The sequence below is a fragment of the Falco cherrug genome, chromosome 6, assembly GCF_023634085.1.
Source record: "Falco cherrug isolate bFalChe1 chromosome 6, bFalChe1.pri, whole genome shotgun sequence".
Taxonomy (NCBI): Eukaryota; Metazoa; Chordata; class Aves; order Falconiformes; family Falconidae; genus Falco; species Falco cherrug.
In genome coordinates, this window is record NC_073702.1 from 30,384,078 (window position 1) to 30,402,895 (window position 18,818).

Here is an 18,818-nt window from a genome sequence, read left to right on the forward strand (position 1 = left end):
TAACTTTATGTATTTAAAAAAAACCCAACTCCTCACACAAACACTTCTTTTTTTTAGTCACTAGAAAGTATTCAAAGTGAAGATCATGGCTTGAAACTCTTCATTCTGTTATTCTTTATAAAGTAAAACTACCCATGCTTAGCACAGAATTGAAGATCAAATTCATGCCAACTTTGTTGTTTAAAAAGAAAGTGAAATATAGAATTGCTGAACTAAGAAAACCCCACAAAATGAACAAAAATGACAATTTTTTCTCAGTATTTTTTAGATTATATCCTGTGCCAAAACACAAGGAAATCAACGAATTATAAAGACAATAATGATGAAATCTGATATTGTAAATTTTTTTAGAAAGCATAAATTAGAGATGAACTCAGGAACCTTGAGATAACAGCTACAAGCACAGCAGAACATCTAGGTCCCAGGGATATTCTGTGTCTTGCGCTAATACCTGCTTACAAGTGATTTTTGTCTTTGTGGCAAATACTGGATTGTGATGTGTCCTAATCAGAATGCAAGCGTGATACATTAGTTTTGTTATATACATGGGTTCTTTTGGTTTATAATGGCATATTTAGCTTCCTGATGACACTAAAAGATGGTAATGAAATAACAACAACATGACTTCCTGATGTGGTAGAAGGGATATGCTAGAAACATACAAAATATATGGCAAATAAGAGGCAAACAAACTTTTAAAGCTGTAGACCACTTCCAGATTGCTGGAAGTAATACACTGGAATCAAATGAAAAGATATCTGCCCATAAGACTCAATAAGAAGTCATGAATGGAAATAATATATGAAATCACATCAATCTATGCAATCCATATAAGAGGCAGGTTAACAGAGAACTTACTGTTGGTAATCGAAATAGAAGATGCAAAATTCTTCCACATATTAAAGGGAGATTTCTATGTTAAACTTCAAAAATTTAGTTTCTTAATGTACTGGAGGAAAAAACCCATCAAGATTACTTGTATTCTAAATTCAGGAGTCTAATTAACCTAGTTCCCTGAGGAAAATAAGATTTAGATGGCATGAGTCTGGATGTGTTGGTTCCTCAAACTCCAACCTAAGCTGCCTAATTACATAATTATCTCAATTATTTTATTTTTTTAAAAGCTCCCCAGGCACCTGAGCTGCAGCATTAACCATTAAATTACAGTGTATGGTACATATGAGTCAATGACTTGTGCCCATAATTGGACTTAGGTGCTAAATGGTCTAAATCCATGCTATTAAAGTCTCTCAACCTTTGAAACAGAGTAACTATTCGAAAAATGGTTATTAGAAATAGGAATTGGCCCAAGCCACAACTGTATTAGGGACAATTCTAACAACTGAATACTTCAGATGATGGAATCACGGTGCTGCCCTGCCACTTTGTAATTTACTAGTACAGATGTAGCCTAAATTCATGCCTCTAGGTAGAATCCTAGCAGCACCAACATGCTCACTGTCAGAAAGTTGATACTACCTGTGGAGCAGCAGTTCTCAGAGCACAAATATAATTTAAACCTCATCAAAATAGAGAAATAACCCATTGGTGAATGCTTTAACTTAGGTTTGGGGAAATATAGCTTCTAACACCTATTTTAATTCATCTGGGCTGAGATTAGAGCTGGTATTTCCTACCACAGTGGCTTGATCTGCAGGTTACTTGAAGTCAGGGAACTATCAGCATCTCTTTTTGAAGCATGCAACCCTATGTAATAAAAAACAAGTTTATTAAGATTTTTTCAATGTTAGTAAGTTTTCAATCTCAGTCTTCCAAATACATGTTTTATTTATTAGGGTTCTTGTTCATTCCAGTTTCTCGTGTATTTTTTTTTTACTCCAGCAGAGACTGGATTACTTTATACTGTTAGAATACACTAAATGAAAAGGACTGGGAAAGTTGTAACTCAATAAATTATAGCTCACTGGTCAAGGGTGATGCAGAGGGTGAAAGACAGATGTTGATATTGGGTGTATCAGGGAACAGAATGCTGGTCACCCAGCTGATTACCTCTAACTGGGAAAGGCACTACTTATAATGGTGGAAGCTCCCTTACTTCCCCTCAGGTTTTGACTAATCTGGTTGAAGTATTCTAAAACCAAAAACCAGGCTTACAATTAGAGTTCTGAAGTGAAACAAAACATCTAATTCTCCCCCAGGAACTGTGATTTACATTTGTTCTTTCACTGGCACCTTCCACTTTCCAGTTTTGGTGGCTTCTCACTTAATTTGTGAGATGCTGAACTTCCCTTATACATCATATAAAGAGCAAGTAGTGATGAGGATTTGCAGTGCTGATCCAGTCTCATTTGAACCTAGGCAGGTTTTTTTAAGCCTGATGACCTTGAAAAGTCTATGCCTTGTATTAGTTTGGTTATAAACCAAAAAGTAAGTGAATCATCCATGTTTATTTCTCTGCAAGAAAGAAAAAAAAAACAAACAACCCTGTTTAAAATTATGATGCTAATAATTAGAAATTGCTAGAAATTACAAATGCTAAAAATTAGAAAGTGTATGAAAAACATTGTTCAAATACTCTATAAATTCCAGAAGCAAACATTTTACAAGATTATTAGAGGCAACCTTTAATTTTTGTAAATACATATGCTTTGTGTTTTCACAAAGCTAATAAAAATGGACCCTGCTCCATGACTCTGACTCCTCTGTGCTATGACAAAAAATAATAATTGTATTTTCCATTCTTTAATTTCAGTGTTGTTTTAATAAACACACAGAAATATGACCAGAGTTATTAAGCATATTAAGATTTCTTATTTTGATGGTTTTTTTCCTGGCAAACTTAATCTCAAAGGCAGAATCTTAATTATTTACCTAATGACATAACTTTCTTCAGTAAAGCAGGTCATGCACAAGGCTGGAATATCTAAGCTATAAAGAAGGAAATTTTTCCGTGATTTAATCCAGTGTGGTACAACTTGCATCAGCTGGAGTTGTTTGAAAAAGAGCTGTGGAGTAACTAAAATGGTCTTATATTGTAGAATATTGCATGCAATAAAGTGAAACAGTTTAAATACTTTTATTAATGCATCTTTATTAGTAAGTTTGGGACAGGGAAGAGTATCTGGTTCATTTTTTTTCAGAAGATGTAAGATTCAGATATACACACACTCCAAAAAATATCTGAAGTTATGTTAATTTGGCAGCACTTGCTGTAGCTGTGATGCTTTATGTGAAACAATCATATAACTGAGTCTGAATATACTTACAAGGACTGTGGAGAGAGCTTACGACTTTTAACAGACTAGCTCACAGTTAGAAAAAATAAGACAATTTTTCAGGCATACAGACCTCCCTCTTGAAATAAATAGTTATTAAAATGAGGAGAATTCATTCTTAAAGCCCATAGGCATGCAAATGAAATCTGCAGATGAATATTCAATATTACTTTAAATCCCTTTTACTTGTTTTCCATTTGAATTGTCCATTTGAGTTCTCCAGCTTCACAGATATTTGTGCTTTTGTTGGTCATGTACACCTGTGGTCTGAACAAACAAAACATCAGCCAGTCTGATTGATGGACTAAATAAATTCGGAACAGTTTATAGAGCCTGAGAACAATGAAAGAGTGGGTGTTACAATGTGCAATTAAAGACAAGAGGGATATCAACTACATTATATGCAACTGAATATAGTAGTTGGTTTGTTGTGTTGTTTTTTTTATATAATTTTCTGTAAGGGAAGGTGTTTTAAATGCTGATGACTTTAATTTTCTGCAAATTAATATTGGACAAATATATTAAGTCATCCTCTGGATCTTTGGTATATTTATGTGTATTTAGAATTTGCTGATCAGATTACACATTTTAGTGATTTTGGAGAGACTTATTTCATAGTATGCTGATTCTTTTTTACATGCTTTACTAAATGCGTATTAAAATTCATTTTAGAACCTGGGTATTTAATTAGTTTTGTCTTTCTGTATGCACTAATCAAGGAAGACCATACTTCTATGGTTTTGCTATAAACTAAACTCCCTGTAGATAGGTTTTTGCAGTCAAGACCATTGCAGTGTTCATGAAGTTATTAATGTTTTCTAAGAGTTCCTAAACTGCCATCCAGAACCTAACAAGGTACAGACATGAAATGAAAATAGAAGTATTTTATGCAATTATGTAACCAACAAAAAACAAACTGAAAAATTGTTTAGTCTGGGGTAAAGATAAAGGATATACTGAAGCAGACCAAGAATTAGTGCAGAGTCCCTACAACATAAATTACTGAAAGTTTGACTGATGTAAGTTGTTACTAGGTCAACTGTTAAGTAAAAGACTAATTTGTTCTTCATAGATAGTATTTCATTGGTCCCAGCAGAAATATCCAGCTAAAACCATTCTCAACAGTTACTCAACATACTCTATGAATATATGAGTGGAAAATACCTATATTCTGTTGTAAGTACTTGAGGCATAAAATTTGCTGTTCTGAACCACCTGTGAATTAGAAGCCCATAGCTGCATAAAATGGATGATGTGAATATCTGTTTCAGCAGATTGTAAGAGTTTCAGTTTTGCAGTCAAATACCAATATGAATACTAACTCTAAATAAGCTTGTTAAATATCACATTAAATTTTCAAAGACTCTATGGCAATAAAATGTGTTTTCAGAATATTTCCAAATATGAAAAGGACTGATCTTAGAATGGGCCTGATTATCAGAAAGTGTGACATATCCAGCCTTTATTGAAAATAAAACTCTCTAAACGATTAGCAGGATAAGCATCCAGAAAATTAAGCTTCTAAAATAATGAATAATTTTTAAAAATAGAAAGGAGGAATGTTTACTTCCTTGAAAAATCACATAAAGTAAGAAAGAAGAAACTGTACTAGAAAGAATTAAGTAAATAGAGAATAGCATTGAGTGACATAACGCTAATTTCTAGTTCTTCTAAATGTTGTTTGGTATTGCAGATTATGGTACTGTATTTCAAGATGACTGATATTTAAATCATAAGCTTTTGGGAGAGCAGTTTTGTGCAGAATTTCTATTCTGAAAAAATCTCTAAATGTATTGTAATATAGGACACCATAATGGCAAACATGGAGTCAGTAGCTATGACAAACAAGGTGAACAGAAATTTGGGTATATATATACACCAATTAAATAAATTTTTAAATAAAATTAATTAGGTATTACGTATTTTCTTGCTGTGTATAAAAACTATACAAACATGTCTAAAACCCCATGGTTTTTTATATATATACACATATAACCCATATATGCATAACCTGTTACATAAAGTGTTTGCCCCTAAGAAGTAGTGTGTTTTCAGGAGATAAAAATTAGCTAGATTCCTAATGCATTATCTCAATGTTTGCAGGTATTCCCAGTAGAAAGAAGAGGGAGGCTTAGATAACACAGCAAAAGCTGATAAACGTATCTAATAAGGTCTATTTTAAGGCTGACTGCTTAATGTATCCAGATCCTTTCCAAAGTCTTTATATTTATTACATTTGCAACACTGGAGATTGCAATATTACTCTTAAAATCTGTTTGGTTTATCATAGTCAATAGAAAATCTTGCTTTTCTGTTTCTTTACAGTTTTTTATATTGGTAGCATTTCGCATTGCGGCTAAGGACACCTAGAAGGGTACCTACCGTCAGACTAAGTCATCAGGATCGTTTCCGTAATTCACTGTTCTGCCCCCTCCCAAACATCCAAGAAAAGAAAAAAGGATGGCTTATTCAACCTGGTCTAAACATCACTAATGAGAGCTATTTACATAGCCAGACTGACAGGCATCCCAAAGGAGGAGGCAACAAAGGCTGAACACTCCCTGCAGTGTGTTCTGGTTCAATAAGTGCACTCCAAACTAATGGGAAAGTGAGATGTTGATCTTCATGTGTGCTGTGGTTATGGCTGTCCCTGAGACTGAAGTGCTCCTGGAAGCTGAGGGATTTAGAGGCACTTTGTCCTTTTCAGCAGGTCTCGTTCTGCAGAGGTACTGTAAGTAGCTTGCTAATTTTCCTGGTGTGGGCATTAACATTCTCTTCTACTTTCATGTGTTTTCTCTGTAATTCAGCCTTTCTGTTCTGCTGATCACCCTGATAATTCTTTTCTTCTTCAAGTGCAGATTCATTGGTAATAAATAATGAAAAATGTATAGCAATTTGTATGAGTTCTCACCAGCAACTTAGGCAGCTGTATTACTACTTGCATACTGTGCCTGAAGAGATCTTTTGTAAAACATATGTCATGTGATACACGATTAAGCTTGCCTTTTTTGCTTTGGTATCATTCTGGAGATGACATCATTGTATGGCTGATAGTTAATTAGAGGACTTTCTCCTTTTCAAAGAAAGGTAGAGAGGCAGGTACAAGAAATAATTCAACATAGGAATTAGTTGTTACTGTCTTGTGACAACATTTCTGCCATTTTAAATGTAAAAGGTATTAGGCTACTTTTAATAAAGCTGTCAGGATGGGGTTTGTTTTAGCTAAATTTAGATGTCTGGGTGTAACTTTTGAGCCAATTTATCTCATCTGTTGATGATCCTTTCTTCCTTATTTCAAAAGGTGTATCACACTGCTTCCCAAGGGAACACAGGCTAATGTGTGAAGATACTACATACACAGTCAGATGACTCCACTGTAAAACAACTTTTTCAAAAGAACATGAAAGACTTGAGAACCTAAATCCGAATTATTTTCAGTGACACTGTGGTGGGTTGACCCTGGCTGAATGCCAGGTGCCCATCAAAGCTGCGCTATCACTCCCATCCTCAAACAGACGGGGGAGAGAAAATATGACAAAAGGCTCGTGGGTCGAAATCAGGACAGGGACATCACTCAGCAGTTACTGTCATGGGCAAAAGAGATTCAACGTGAGGAATGTTAGTGTAATTTATCAACATTCAAGTCAGAAAAACACCTTCCTGCCACACCTCCCTTCTTCCCAGGCTTAACTTAATTCCTGATTTCTCTACCACCTTTTCCCAAGTGGCACTGGGGGACAGGGAATGGTGATTATGGTTGGTTCATCATATGTTGTTTCTACCGCTCTTCTTCCTTGCATTCTTACTCTGCTCCAGCACGGGTCCCTCCCACGGGAGACAGCCCTCTATGGACTTCTCCACCGTGGGCCTTCCCACGGGCTGCAGTTCCTCACGCCCGGCCCCGCCGTGGGTCCCCCCGCGGGGCGCAGCCCCTCAGGCCCGGCCGGCCCCGGCGCGGGTCCCCGCGGGGGCACCGGCCCTGCCCGCAGCCCGGCCCCGGCCCGGGCTCCTCTCCCCGCGGGGCCACGGGCCCTGCCCGGAGCTGCTCCAGCGCGGGCTGCCCGCGGGTCACAGCCTCCCTCGGGCACCCCCTGCCCCGGCGTGGGGCCCTGCCGGGCTGCGGGGGGGGAGCTGCCCCCCGGGGGCTCCGTGGGCTGGGGGCACAGCCTGCCCCGCCGGGGGCTGCGCCGCGGGCTGGGGGGAGCCTCTGCCGCGGCGCCGGGAGCCCCCCGGCCTCCTCCTGCCCTGGCCTGGGGGGCTGCAGAGGCGTTTCATATTCTAAAAGTTGTGTAGATTTTTTTTTTCCCTTCTTAAATATGTTACCCCAGGGGCGCTGCCACCGTCACTGACAGGCTGGGCCTTGGCCAGCGGTGGGTCCATCCTGCAGCCGGCTGGCGCTGGCTCCATCAGGCACAGGGGAACCTTCTGGCATCATCTCACAGAAGCAACCCCGGTAGCCCCACAGCTACCAAACCTTGCTGTGCAAACCCACCACAGGCATCTATGGCCAGCCCACCCTGCAGGTTCAAATAAAGCTTTTTGTGCACTACTCTGAGAATTGGGAGCACTGTCAGATGTGAAGCAAAGATCCCTAACATATGGTCCAGTATTCACACCACAGAGCAATAACATGTAGAAATGTGGTACGGTACATCAAGAAGTAGTATTGTTATGTTTGAATAAACAATTTGCACAGGTTATGTATCTTGTGCCCTGCAGTGTTTGATCTCCATGGAAGAACATTACACAATATGGTATATCCACCTCAGGAGGGCATGCTGTGTTAAACCGTGTTGCATTTTATGGTACAGACACCTCATTATATCAGGCATAATTTCAATGACAAATTTCAGAGTTAGAATTAAGAACATAAATAGAAGTTAAATCCAGCAGAGAGTTAAGCACCTCAAGGTTTTTCATTCTGTCCAAATGTAGATGTCTAAAATAGGTGTGATGAATTGCCATCTGTCTCTTTTTACTCAGAGCAGATGACTAGTTCAAAGTACGTGCCAGACTGTTACATAAACAAAGATACATTAAATCAATTTCAGGAAGAGCTTAAGCTTTTGATATCGAAATTCTCCATACGTTTAAGCTTCAGCTTCTAGACATGTTGAAAAGGGGCTCAGTCTTGATTGCACCTAACTTACACATTATCAGAATCTGCAAACTAGGCAACCCTTTTCTCATTTCAACTGACGGGCTCATGAGGATAGAATTGGAGAGAAAGCGCTATGTGAAAGGCACTGAAAGACTCATTTGGGATGCTGTACATCACTGTTATTGAAATTCTGAAACATTTATTTACTTGGTGTCCTCCCTAAATAGCCATCTCATTTCAATAGGCAGCTCCTCAGAAATCAGACTAAGCTTTCTTTCTTTTTCATGAGGTTAGACAGACTGGTAAGATCGATGTGGAATAATAGAATTGCCTGATTTTTCTATCCAAAAATATCCCCAGACCAGAAAAATGCCTAGAGAAATTCCTACCATTTGTTAACTCTCACCATCACCATCGGCTAAAGAAAGCTTCATGCATCATGGATTAGGAAACCCAGGAGCACCAGTGAGTAACAAAAATCCTCTGTGAAACTTATCTATTAGCTTTCAGGCTATAAAAGGGGGGGGGGGGGGGGGGGGGGAGGGAAATGCCTGGAAGGTTTTTTCACTTAGTTCTTAAAAGGGCAAGACTCTGAAGCCCATCATAAGATTCATCTTATTGTAGACACTATGCTACAATTCCATCTACCTTGTGACGCTTCAAAGACTACTACTTCATCTTACACGCATGCATACAAAGACACCTACAATATAGACAAACTCATCTAAGCTGCCTACCCTTTATGGGAGCTGAAAATAATGGATACAATTCCTCTCTCTCATTTTAAATATAAACTTTAGGGTGAGATAAATGACACTTTCACAGTGCCTATGTATGTCTATTATCTGTAAAGAGAGCTTGTTTCATTATACACATCTGCGTGTTATCTGATGAATCCCATAACCAGTGTAGGAAGCCAATTTATAAAAAAATACATTTTTTTTTTATTTTTAGTACCTGAAGAGTTTAAACTAGAATTTTGTCCTTGTACTAAACTGCTTTTAACTGCTGTGGGCATCCCTTGCACAAACACATTTGTTAGAAGTGCTATTACAAGCATCATTTTAGTACTAAAATTTTTAGTTGATTGTTTGCTACAAGGCATGGGTAGTCCCCTATATAAGCTGTTGCCTAAGGAAAAGTTGGCACTGCTGATTCAGATATAACATCTGTGAAGTAGCATCACACCATTTTTTTGTTCTGTGAAAGGTGTCATCTTCAAGATGAAACAGAAAACTGTAGCATTGATCATACCGGTACTAAAAATCTAGTCACGCTTGTATTAGCTACCTAGCTAAGGCATGACAGGCTGTGTCAGTCCTGCTAACAAACTGATGGAAGGTTACCTGCCCCAAACATTGTCATTCGAAGCAGCTGCTACAGAGGTCACAGAATCATAGAACTTCTGGTTGTAAGGGATTGCTGCAGGTCATGCAGTTCAGCTCCCACTTGAAGCAGGACTGTTGCCAATAATAGATCAGGTCACCTGTAGCTTTATCCCACTAAGCCTTAAATAGCACTAAGATGGAAGTTTTCTTTCAGTTGTTCTAGCAAACCGGCTGCAGTACTGCATTACCTTCCTAATGATGAAAATTTTCCTAAATGTCTAATCTAAACCATCCAATCCACAATTTGTTCTTATTCACCTTGTTTTTACCATCATTTATTTACTGAGCAGAGATTGAGTTTCTTGTAACTGCCTTTCAGGTAACTGCAGCTCACTTTTTGAGCCTTCCCCAGGCTGCAAGCTCACCCTTTAGCAACCCTGTTCTCAGACAGAACAAGCCCAGCTCTGTCAATGGCTGTTTTTATTTCCAAGAGTGAGAATAATGGTCCAAGTGATGGAGATTAATGAGATCATAAGGCTGGAAGTGACCTCATTTAGCTTGTCCATTCTGCCCCAAGTAAGATCAATTGCATCTATACCATTCTTGACATATTATTTCTCTAATCTAAACATTTCCAGTGATGGAGTCTCTCTAGCTTCCCTGGCTTGGACACAAACTGAGATTTCTACTAGATTTTTTTTAGAGAAAGCCAAATTTGGTACATTCCTGGGTGCAGGGTACTTTCTCCTGTCACAGCTCCACAGTTGCAGGGCTGCTGCATTTTCATGCCCCCTGGTCCAGCCAGCAGCAAGGATGTGCACATCCTCTCCATAGGCATGCACGCTACAAATGGCACATACAGCAGTCCACAAGCGTAGCACACAGAAATGCACCCATGCTGCCACCCATATAAGCACAGTGAACACCACCAATGGCTTGATCCTATTCATCCCCTCCTGCAGATCAGGTTTAAACCTTGCTGGTGAAATACACACGCGCACACACACATAAACACACATGGGCTTTTTCTTGTAGCTGGTCTTAGATATTCAGTCCATCCAGCTGCTGGCTCCCAGACCCTGGTATCCCCTAACTGCTGTGACACAGAGTCGGCACCTCTCAGGCATCAGCTTCCCACTTCAGGAGGATGTTGCATAGACCTTTTCTCCCAGTACTCAGCTTGTTTGTCTTTAAGTTCTCTAACATGTATACACAGAGCCTCACACAGGAAATGCTTCCACACCAAAAACAGTTAGAAAAAATATTTAATAAATATAGAACAGACTGCAGTGATCAGACGCAGGGCTTCCCAGATGATAATACTGACCAGTCACCTGGTTATAGGCAATTACCCCCTCTTACCACCTTTTTTTCCTCTATTTTTCCTCACTGATTCACCCTGGGACCTCACTTTCCCGTTTTTGGTTCTTCCTCTAAACATATTTCACATGACTTTTATACAATCGAACATTCTCTTCCGACTGCATTCCAAGAGAAGTCCTACACCTCTTTAAGCAATAACTCGTTTAGTTTTGCTGGTCTTCCACAGAGATTGTTTTCTTGACAATATTGGTGGATTTCACAGCAAGGGCAGTGATATAATTATTCTTTTCCAATGTTTTTTTTTTAGTAGCTCCTGATTAGGTTACTATAGTTTCTCCACCTGTCATTGTCCTTTGATCCTTGCCAGGTCTTTGTGCTTACTGTGATTAGCCTTTACTCACATAACCTAAGAGAATTCACAAAACATGGAGAGGCATGCAAACAATACCATGAGACACATCACAGTGAACTGCTGTCAGTACAAAAAATGATGATGAATGATGCACTGAACAGTTTTGCATTTGCTTTAGGTGGCATACTTAGAAAATATTTTATCCCCAAAGTATCATTCATGAATTGGAAAACAGAAGTGAAATATCGTGATGAAAAAAGAGAAAAAATAAATTGAACAAAACCCAAATCCAATGGGCATTTCAGCCACTGTATGATATTTGAAGAAGCATAAAACATTTTAAGAGAAATATTTCCAAAATTAGTGTTAAAAATATTTCCAAAATTTGTCCTAAAATATACCTAATTATACAGAAAAAAGACTGTAAGACTCAACTGAATTTACTCCCAGCTGAATAATAAGCTGAAGATCATAAAAACAGTGCTTTGTTTTCACATTCACATAGCTTTCACTCTTATGCAAACTTAAACTTGCTAACCAAATGATTTAATTGCTTTAATCCCTACTCTTGCCTTCATTCTACTTTTCTTAATGTGCTTTGTTGTTGGTTTTGTGGTGATCATTTAGGCTTCTTGCATTCCATGCAAATGATTATATTGGAACCTCTCCAGGGCATAGAAACTTGCATTTTCTGCAGAGCATTCACCAGATATTTGAGTGCATTTTGGCATTGTTTTAAGTAAAACTAGATGTCAGTACTCAGGCATAAATTCACTAGGTTCTTTTATAAACTAATACTAGAAATAACATTTTAAAAACAAAAAATGGCATCCTGTTCTTATTGTTCAAGATTATTTTTCAATCGGAGCACAGACAGTGCAGAGGAAAATGAGTCAGGGGAGAATATTCTGAAATGGAACTCCATTTAGAGGATTCAGCAATAAACTCAAGGGTTTGTTGTGTTGTGGTTTTTTTTATCATTTAGATATGGCAGACTCAATTAGCATCTCATTAGCAATAAGCTGTATAAATAGGCATGTTCAGCAAAGAGGGAAAAAAGTCAATAGTCTGCTGGCAGCCACTCAGTATCCCAAAACCAAGCTTTCAACACATACAGGAGCTCTAATTAGAAGCTTGTCCATGTGCATGCATCACTCATTAACTGCCTCTTTACTGAAAGGGAATAATGAATTGAGCCCTTTAATCTGACATTAATAAATTGCCACCATTTTGGGAGGTATTTGAATGTAAAATGGTGATGTTCATTATCAAAATTATGTTTGATGAGTTGAGTTTGTTCTGGCTCATTGAGAAGGATAATTTTCATACTGTTAGGGCTCCTTCAAAAAAAATGAGTTTAAATGCTTATGGCTTCCCCCACAGAACTTTAAGTGAGAGTCTGAATATGTGAAGACCAACACTATAAACTACAGACGCATATATGATGATGTAATGACATGTTTCTTGCATCTTCTGGTTACATGTGCAAAAGTAATTGAACATGACTTGAAGGTATGCCTTAGGAAGTAAACCACTCATCTACCATGTATAACATTTCTTCTGTAGAACCCAAGTCTATCAGAAGGAATTCAGCTTCATATATATGCAAAATACATGACAAACATTTTGGGCCTAGGCAAACCATCTGTCCCTTGTTCTGAGTCAGTTTCCTCTTTTACTAGGTTTTATTCCAGCTGTATTTCATCTTTTGTATGAACCAAATAGACAAACTGTAATATAACGCTTCATACATACAGGAGAAGACACCAGTCTCTGGATCTTGAGCCACAGGTTGATCACCAAACAAGAGTCAAAATTTGGCTTCTCGGAGCTGTCTCATGCCACTAGTGAGGCTGTGCAAAGACTGATAGGGGATCTGGTCCCCTTTTTGGTACAAAGGCGGTCTAATCCCATAGTGCAGTGGAAGACACAGAAACCTTTACAATTTTCCATTTCTGAAATGCTCTCAGAAACTCTTCCCTTTGGCTCTTATGTGATGGATATTCTTTGTATCCTTAGCTATCCATACAACTACCTTCATGCGCGGGCTCACATGGCTGATTAGTGAGCTTTGCACCAGAGGATTAAAACTGATAAAAATCAAGTTAATAAAGCAGAACTGTTGTGGTGGTATACATAAAAAAGTAGATAACTCTCCAGGCCAGGAAGTATAAAGGTAAATTCTATACTGCCCACGTTAGAAGCAAGTAAACTGTATTCATCTGTGGCTGTAACACAGCTGTAAAAATGTACTTACCAAAACTCTGCAAAAGCAAATATGGCTTTTTGCCAAAGCAGATCTACCCAACAGGCAAAGTCACCTCTATTATGGGGAAGTATCATAATGTTATGTTTCTATATTCAAAAGTCATATAAAAAAAACCCCATACTGTCATGTCTTAACAAGCAAAATAAATTTAACAGTCTTGGAAAAATATTGTGAGGACAAAATAAGAGAAGGCTGCTTATCCACCTTTTCTTGCATTTCTCAGTGAACCACCAATTCATTAGAATGGACTAAATAGCACATGCAGGTATGATTATTGGAAACCATGTTTCTAATATCCTGAACTCAACAGGCTTTTACCAATTTATCTTATACAATTCTTTCCCATTTTTTAACATCTTTTCCAAAGAAGTAACATTATATTCATTGTCTATATTTTTTAACATTTCCAGTCTCTGTGAAAAATTGAATAACTGCCTATAATATTGTATTCTATACGAAGACTTGTTTTCCTCCTTTTCCTCCACGTGACAGTGTTTATTATATATCAGGGGTATCAAAGAGCTGTTTCTCTATATCAGTTTATGTTGTATGAAGTATATTCTTATCTCCGTAACACCAGAGCAGACAGTTTTTCTAGGCCAAATGTTTCTTCCATAAATTCATTTTGCATACAGTTTCCACAGAGGACATTTTACAGAAATTTTGCCTCTGTAGATATAAAGATAGGCTTTTTTTAGGGATCAGGTATTTCTGGATTGGGTAGAAAAGAAACAGTATATACCCTTTACATTATTTTCTCCAGCTATCATAAAGCTATTGGATGGCCAATGTATATTTAATTATATAAAACTGAATTTATTGAATTAGGTGACCCAGAAGACAGGCTTTGAAGTACAAACTGGGGAAGAAGCAAGTCTGCCACATTTTTCGTACCAGCTCACATCAACTCCAGTTTTTTTTCAGCCTGACTTTGATATAAAGACTATAAGCTTCTTGTAGCAGGACAGTGTAAAACAATGAACCTCACATTCTGTGGAGCTTCAATTGCATTAATCTTGATGTAAACACTAAATATGTTTAGTTTATCAGAATGATCGATTAACATGGAGAAGATATGCAGGGAATTTATCTCTAAATTCATCAAGTGTTTTTGTGTAATTTAACATGAGGTACTGGGTAGAAAGTCGTAGAAACTTTATGTGGAAATTAAATAAAAATTGTACTTGGCTTCTCTTTTACCTGAGTCAGCTAAAATCCCCTCTCAGAAATATTTTGTCCTTGGATTTTCAAGGTGGAAGAGGAGAAAAGGCTGTAGACCTAACTTCACAATAAGTCAATATTCTTAATTAAAATCTATTTCACTAATAGTCTGTCTAATCCTTGGAATCACTTTATCTCACTAAAGACACCAGCAGACATGTGACAGAGGATTAAAAGCAGACAGCTGAAGCAGCTACAATCACCAGTCACTCTCCCACCTTGCCCTTCTGATTGATGCTGCCACTCTGAGTAGAATGCCTGATGTCTTGGGAAGGAAGTTTCTAACCCAGCATGTTAAGGAAGAAATAAGTTTCTAACCTAACATACTAAATTGAACTAATCCTACTTTCTGCTTATGAGAGTGAAAACTTTATCAATGCAAGACCTGCTACACAAATAACTTGGACATCTGTATCTTTGGTTAATAATGGTATCTTTGAGTGAATGACAGAGATGGCTTGTTAACAAATTTAGCTGATTTCCATCTGCTACCACATTTTTAGATCTCTGAATGAAACACAATGCTGGTGAAGCATTGTCCTTGAACAAGCCCACTCAGAAAAGTATCTTTTTTGTTGTACATATTCTGGCATTAGACACCTTCTGATTGAGGAATCCTGCATTGCTAGTTCTGACTACTGAATCCTAACTAAATATGGAAATTTACTCACTAATTTCCTATCCAAGATCCTGTAAAAATGTAAAGATACAGATATTAATATAATTTCAGCTATAAAAAACAATGGCTTATCTTGTTGTGACCTGACAACTGTCTTTTCATCATCTGATGCCAGATCCAAATCCCAGCAAATTTTCCTTTTGTATCAGAAAGAAGTTGTATTAGACAAACACGGATATGTCCTTTGTGGGTGACTATACATAGTTTTTTAGATGAATTATAGTGATGTTTCTGTTTAATGCTGTCCTGGTTTTGTTGGAGGTAGAAGTAATTTTCTTCTTAGTAGTTGGTACAGTGCTGTGGTTTGGATTTAGTATGAGAATAATGTTGATAACACACTGATGTTTTAGTTGTTGCTAAGTAGAACTTACTCGAAGTCCAGGACTTTTTCAGTTTCCCGTGCTATGCCAACAAGGAGGTACACAAGAAGCTGGGAGGGAGCACACCCAGAACAGCTGACCGAAACTAACCAAAGGGATATTCCATACCATAGAGCGTCATGCTCAGTATATAAACTGGGGGGAGCTGGCTGGGAGCCACCAATTGCTGCTCAGCAACTGGCTGGGCATTGGTCAGCAGGTGGTGACCAATTGTACTATGCATCACTTGCATTTTTTCCCTTAGTTTTATTCCTCTTTCCCTCTCCTCTTCATTACAAGTATTGTTATTGTTGTCGTTGTTTGTTGTTGTTATTATTACTACTACTACGGTGACTTTTTTCAAATGTTAAATTGTTTTTATCTCAACCCACAGTTTTACCTTTTTCTGATTCTCCTTCCCATCCCACAGCAGGGTGGGGAGGGGTGTCAGCAAGTGGCTGCATGGTACTTAGTGGCTGGCTGGGGCTAAACCACCACAAATCACTTCAAATTTCTGATGTACCACATCAAAATTAAATTGCCTCTGCTGGAGAACTCTTAGAGGAACTCATCAGGCAAAATCCAGCTTCTACAGTGTGGATGTCTGTATGTAAGCTTGTCATTTCACTTCCTTCATGGACAATTAAGAGAAATGAGCATTTCTATGAGTGCCTGCTATTTATTGCACCTGATAATTTATTTACAACCTAAGGTAGACAATAGGATAGATTAAATGAAAGAACTCCAGAAGTGCTTATTTGTCTTCATGAGTAATAAACGACTAGGATGACAAGTTGAGATATAGTCATTTATATTAGAAAGCTCAGTAGAAGAATCCTGCCCTGTTGATAAAGTTCTGTCAGTTTTAATGTCACCTAGCAGTTGAGGTTTCCTCTACAGTCAGTAGTAGGAAGTCAGCACCTCCTTAAGGCACTTCATGTCAGAGATCACTGATGCTTCTGTTAAGGGCAGGATAAATTGTTAAACTAGCATCTGAAAGCCACCATTTATTACTGTTACCATGAGGGTATCTAGACAAACAACTGAACAAACACATCATTTCAATTTCAGGTGGTTGTTAAGGGAGACAAATCAGACTTTAATGTTACTTTTCCATGTTTCATAATCATTGCCTATTTGAAATCCATTTCCATGATTCTTCCATAGTGCTTCAAGACTTTGTACAAACTATCATAAACAGACTTACTATATGAAGGTTGTTTCTAGCTTTCCTGCACTCTTATTAGTTTGCATCTAACCATACTGTTTTCAAGTGTTGTTTCTATGAAGTTCTTCAGAATTACTTCTGTGACTTTCCTACATTTGATGAATAATGAACACCAATATCTTCCAGTATTTCCAAAGTTAAAATTAATTTTATTTAGTTTTTCAACTATAAGTGAAATGGCAATTGCAGAATGTAAAATATCCAGCTTTGCATCTGTAATTGAATTTATATGAATCTTCACATTGAAGAAGTAACAAAGGGTCATGCCAAAAAAACATGTTCAGACAGGAAAAAAAAATCAAAATGCAACAGAACTTAATTTGGTCTTTAAATGGTGAAAATGGTAGGAAAAAAATGCACCTTACTAGGAATAAAAGTATAAGAGCTGAGTTAAACTTCCAAAAAAGTTTCCTTATTATAAATTTAATTGTGCTGGGTTTAGGGTGTAGTTTTGGGTTTTTATTTTCTTAAATATATCTGTAGTTCAGCATTTTAAGTTCAGAAAAGCAACTGGTTTTTGTAATAGGTTTCGCTTCAGAAGAGGAGAAACATATTTAGCCTACTACATTAGATGATGTTGACCATCTTACAATGCTCAGTAAATCTCTTCAGTTTATGCAAATTATCTTCTTTATGATGAAAGACTTTTCTCAAAGAAAAAGATATTACATTAATTTATATAATATAAAATTCTTAAGCTCCCTCTCCAGGTCTGTAGTCACAGTATTTATACCCATTTCCTACATGACACAGAGATAGTTCAGCAGCTTTATAATAATTCCACCAAAAATTTACTTTTTTAGTTCCTTCATAATTTTAGGAGGCAAGCTTTTAAGCCTTCTCCAAAAGCTAGTCAAACAAATATTAGCTACATTGTGACTGGTCAGTGAACAATTTTAGGTTACTTTTGGACACAAGTGGACAGTCAGTCTCATTGCTCTGAATGATGGGGTTTAAAGCACACATTTTTGAAGAATATCCATGTAGTGTATCAGACCTAATTGTGCTTGCAGAATTAGGAGGAGTTTGGAAAGCTTTATAGGCAATATAGAGCTACAATATGGAGACTCAGCAAACATCCATTACAGATAATGTCATACACCTTCATAACGCATCATCTATCTCCATACAATATTAAGAGAGTGTGCAATGTAAAATTTAAAGCTGAAGATAAGAGATTTATGGAAAGCAATGGCAAAATACAGGTCTGAAAGGAAGTATCCTCTAGATGTCTTCTCAAATCACTTAGCAGTTTGGTGTTTGTCCAAACTGAGCTTCAGTCAGCACATTTGTACTTGATTCTCTTCTCAATATTGGCTAAGCGACTGAATTCTACAATCAAACAAACAAGGGACAAATGGTATATGGATGCAACAGTAAATTACACAGTATGAAAAACTGGACTACAGACTCACAGACTGGTCAAGGCTGGAAGGGACCTCCAGAGGTCATTTAGTCCAACCCCCTGCTAAAGCAGGTTCACCTACAGCAGGTTGCACAGGATCGCATCCAGGCAGGTTTTGAATGTCTCCAGGGAAGGAGACTCTGCAACCACTCTGGGCAGCCTGATCAGGAAGAGGAAGTCAATGAGGCCTTTTACAGACAGCTGGAGGGAGCCTTATGATCACAGGCTCTGGTTCTCATGAGGGAACTAAACCACCCTGATGCTAGAAAGACAACACAGGTAGGCACACACAATCCAGAGGTTCCTGCGGAGCACTG